Source organism: Schistocerca americana, unplaced genomic scaffold (assembly GCF_021461395.2).
Source record: "Schistocerca americana isolate TAMUIC-IGC-003095 unplaced genomic scaffold, iqSchAmer2.1 HiC_scaffold_77, whole genome shotgun sequence".
NCBI lineage: Eukaryota > Metazoa > Arthropoda > Insecta > Orthoptera > Acrididae > Schistocerca > Schistocerca americana.
The window spans coordinates 537,501-542,500 of record NW_025726533.1 but is presented as its reverse complement, the minus strand read 5'-3'; the positions used below and the strand labels follow the sequence as shown (position 1 = coordinate 542,500).

At 50.9% G+C, this 5,000-nt stretch overlaps 1 non-coding gene across 1 annotated transcript in view; it reads right to left on the bottom strand.

The window, feature by feature from the left end:
* Positions 1-436, bottom strand: part of LOC124590601 — a 1,910-nt gene extending 1,474 nt beyond the window's left edge. Inside the window, exon 1 of the ribosomal RNA XR_006976659.1 lies at positions 1-436. This exon is cut by the window's left edge and continues 1,474 nt beyond it. This is a non-coding gene — a ribosomal RNA (small subunit ribosomal RNA).
* Between the last annotated feature and the right edge of the window lie 4,564 nt (positions 437-5,000).

The window sequence follows — 5,000 nt, the reverse complement described above, 5'->3', positions numbered from 1 at the left end:
CCTTGGATGTGGTAGCCGTTTCTCAGGCTCCCTCTCCGGAATCGAACCCTGATTCCCCGTTACCCGTTACAACCATGGTAGGCGCAGAACCTACCATCGACAGTTGATAAGGCAGACATTTGAAAGATGCGTCGCCGGTACGAGGACCGTGCGATCAGCCCAAAGTTATTCAGAGTCACCAAGGCAAACGGACCGGACGAGCCGACCGATTGGTTTTGATCTAATAAAAGCGTCCCTTCCATCTCTGGTCGGGACTCTGTTTGCATGTATTAGCTCTAGAATTACCACAGTTATCCAAGTAACGTGGGTACGATCTAAGGAACCATAACTGATTTAATGAGCCATTCGCGGTTTCACCTTAATGCGGCTTGTACTGAGACATGCATGGCTTAATCTTTGAGACAAGCATATGACTACTGGCAGGATCAACCAGGGAGCTGCGTCAACTAGAGCTGAGCAGCCGGCCGCCCGGGAGTGTGTCCCGGGGGCCCGCGCGAACACGCAAGCGTCCGCTCAATTATTCTGCAAACAGGAGGAGGCTGAGCTCCCCTGCACCATACACCTCGAAACCCTCTCAGGTCCCGGCGGCGCGCAGCGCCGTCCTAAGTACTTGGTCGGGTTCGAGAGAGGCGCAATCGCCCGGAGTTTGGCGAGTAGACGCTTTAGGTGCGACCACCCGTGCTCCCAACTGAGCTTGCCGCTGCCGACAGAGGCCCGGGAGCGTGCTGTCGTGGCATTGCCGGCGGGAGACAACACGCGCCACCTACGGTGACCGGCAGCTCCAACGCCAGCGCCACAGAAGGACAAAAGCCCCACTTGGGTGCCGAAGCGAACTCTCCCAGCACAGCGCACGCGCCAACACGTCCGCACAGCTGCGATACAAACCACCTGCGAGAACCGCAGAGGCGACCGAGCAGCAGACGGCGTCGCGGCGCCGAGCGCCGGGCGGCGGCGCATCCTCAGCGCACACAGTCCTCAATCGGACCAGCACACTGCAGATGTCCACCGCGCTTCGCACCGGGCCCGCGAGGACCTACTTTGGCCGCACGGCGCCGCGTGCAGGGTGCGCCGGCGCGCAGCTGCGCCGCCTGCCGCCTCCGTCGGCCGGCGCGCCTGCCACTGGCCGCCCCCACCAGCCGGCTGTAGCGCGTGCGCCCACGCACCGCGCGGCCAGCACGCCGGGAGGCCCCCCCTCACCGGCCGGGGACGGTCCCACCCAGCCACCGCCGCGTATCGCTTCACACCCAGATGCCATTCACGTTCGTGGGCATGGTGGGTATCGCTGGAACAACCGGTTGGTAGCTCAACCGATCGTCGCCATCACTGATTCACCTCTAGCGAGAACAACCGCACCACAACGGTTTACCAGTTGTTCATTTGCGTAACGTCACCAGCAAACGTAGGCGTCCATCGCCATTTGCAAATTCAACGATTGTTGCATGCCTGTGTCAGGTGTCACGACACACTATGTCTGCCCACATACACGCAACAACATGTGCACGCTTCGCGAACACGTGGAAGGTGGCCCCCGTACGTATGCGATGTCCATTGCGCGAACGACTGTCAACCGGCCTCTGTCGCATGTCGCAGATGTGGAACGCAGTGCACCATGCTATCACGGTGTGTGAGAAGAGACGACTACGTCTGACAACACGCGCCACTACATCAACAGACGGCTCATGCTGATCGCCATCCAGGGCATACCACACTGCAATCCAGCTCTTATAGGGAGACGACACGTAGCTGAGTGCACAACATTTGGACCGCATGGTTCGCCGTTGTTGGCGCAGTCGTTGTACGGTCACATGTACCACGATGTATCATTCAGTACATGAGGACCAATGTGCAGTACAGTGTGTGATTTGGACGTACAACATCAGCGGACAGTTGACACAGGCCGTACCACAGCGTAGGCTAAGTGCTTCGCCATGCAAATGCCAATGAACAACTGCAAATGCCAATGAACAACTGCAAAGGGCATTGAGCATGTACGTCCTGCTGCCATCCACATTACAGTGTATAGCTGCAAGGTGTTTAACATGAAGCGATACACTGGGGACCGGGCAGTGCGAGTAGCAAACTATATTGCGGGGGTTGCAGTTAGGCAACACTACACTAATTTAACGCGTCGTATGACAATTACAGAGCAGGTTAAGGCCCAACGTGTGTTGGGTTAAGGCCCAACGTGTGTTGGGTTAAGGCCCAACGTGTGTTGGGTTAAGGCCCAACGTGTGTTGGGTTAAGGCCCAACGTGTGTTGGGTTAAGGCCCAACGTGTGTTGGGTTAAGGCCCAACGTGTGTTGGGTTAAGGCCCAACGTGTGTTGGGTTAAGGCCCAACGTGTGTTGGGTTAAGGCCCAACGTGTGTTGGGTTAAGGCCCAACGTGTGTTGGGTTAAGGCCCAACGTGTGTTGGGTTAAGGCCCAACGTGTGTTACGTTACGGCGCAACGTGGGTTACGTTACGGCGCAACGTGGGTTGCGTTACGGCGCAACGTAGGTTGCGTTACGGCGCAACGTAGGTTACGTTAAGGCGCAACGTAGGTTACGTTAAGGCGCAACGTAGGTTACGTTAAGGCGCAACGTAGGTTACGTTAAGGCGCAACGTAGGTTACGTTAAGGCGCAACGTAGGTTACATTAAGGCGCAATATAGGTTACATTAAGGCGCAATATAGGTTACATTAAGGCGCAATATAGGTTACATTAAGGCGCAATATAGGTTACGTTAAGGCGCAATATAGGTTAGGTTAAGGCGCAATATAGGTTACGTTAAGGCGCAATATAGGTTACGTTAAGGCGCAATATAGGTTACGTTAAGGCGCAATATAGGTTACGTTAAGGCGCAATATAGGTTACGTTAAGGCGCAATATAGGTTACGTTAAGGCGCAATATAGGTTACGTTAAGGCGCAATATAGGTTACGTTAAGGCGCAATATAGGTTAGGTTAAGGCGCAATATAGGTTAGGTTAAGGCGCAATATAGGTTAGGTTAAGGCGCAATATAGGTTAGGTTAAGGCGCAATATAGGTTACGTTAAGGCGCAATATAGGTTACGTTAAGGCGCAATATAGGTTAGGTTAAGGCGCAATATAGGTTAGGTTAAGGCGCAATATAGGTTAGGTTAAGGCGCAATATAGGTTACGTTAAGGCGCAATATAGGTTAGGTTAAGGCGCAATATAGGTTAGGTTAAGGCGCAATATAGGTTAGGTTAAGGCGCAATATAGGTTAGGTTAAGGCGCAATATAGGTTAGGTTAAGGCGCAATATAGGTTAGGTTAAGGCGCAATATAGGTTACGTTAAGGCGCAATATAGGTTACGTTAAGGCGCAATATAGGTTAGGTTAAGGCGCAATATAGGTTACGTTAAGGCGCAATACAGGTTACGTTAAGGCGCAATACAGGTTACGTTAAGGCGCCATACAGGTTAGGTTAAGGCGCCATACAGGTTAGGTTAAGGCGCAATACAGGTTAGGTTAAGGCGCAATACAGGTTAGGTTAAGGCGCAATACAGGTTAGGTTAAGGCGCAATACAGGTTAGGTTAAGGCGCAATACAGGTTAGGTTAAGGCGCAATACAGGTTAGGTTAAGGCGCAATACAGGTTAGGTTAAGGCGCAATACAGGTTAGGTTAAGGCGCAATACAGGTTAGGTTAAGGCGCAATACAGGTTAGGTTAAGGCGCAATACAGGTTAGGTTAAGGCGCAATACAGGTTAGGTTAAGGCGCAATACAGGTTAGGTTAAGGCGCAATACAGGTTAGGTTAAGGCGCAATACAGGTTAGGTTAAGGCGCAATACAGGTTAGGTTAAGGCGCAATACAGGTTAGGTTAAGGCGCAATACAGGTTAGGTTAAGGCGCAATACAGGTTAGGTTAAGGCGCAATACAGGTTAGGTTAAGGTACGACATAGGTTAGGTTAAGGTACGACATAGGTTAGGTTAAGGTACGACATAGGTTAGGTTAAGGTACGACATAGGTTAGGTTAAGGTACGACATAGGTTAGGTTACGGTACGACATAGGTTAGGTTACGGTACGACATAGGTTAGGTTACGGTACGACATAGGTTAGGTTACGGTACGACATAGGTTAGGTTACGGTACGACATAGGTTAGGTTACGGTACGACATAGGTTAGGTTACGGTACGACATAGGTTAGGTTACGGTACGACATAGGTTAGGTTACGGTACGACATAGGTTAGGTTACGGTACGACATAGGTTAGGTTACGGTACGACATAGGTTAGGTTACGGTACGACATAGGTTAGGTTACGGTACGATATAGGTTAGGTTACGGTACGACATAGGTTAGGTTACGGTACGACATAGGTTAGGTTACGGTACGATATAGGTTAGGTTACGGTACGATATAGGTTAGGTTACGGTACGATATAGGTTAGGTTACGGTACGATATAGGTTAGGTTACGGTACGATATAGGTTAGGTTACGGTACGATATAGGTTAGGTTACGGTACGATATAGGTTAGGTTACGGTACGATATAGGTTAGGTTACGGTACGATATAGGTTAGGTTACGGTACGATATAGGTTAGGTTACGGTACGATATAGGTTAGGTTACGGTACGATATAGGTTAGGTTACGGTACGATATAGGTTAGGTTACGGTACGATATAGGTTAGGTTACGGTACGATATAGGTTAGGTTACGGTACGATATAGGTTAGGTTACGGTACGATATAGGTTAGGTTACGGTACGATATAGGTTAGGTTACGGTACGATATAGGTTAGGTTAAGGTACACATTGTTGTAAGGAAAGGTTTAATGGGGGGCGGGGCGGCCGGTTTGTTGATTGTGATTATAGTAAGTGGATGCCTGCGGCATCATCTGATTTGCCACGTCAGGATGCACCTTTGGCTCATGACAGGCGGCGCTCTCATTCCATGCTTGTGGCAGACCTGTGTCTTTCATTCCTGCCATTGTTTGTGTGCTGTGAGAGGAGGCAGTATTGTGATGTTGGGTGCACCCCTGTGTAGGACATGTGT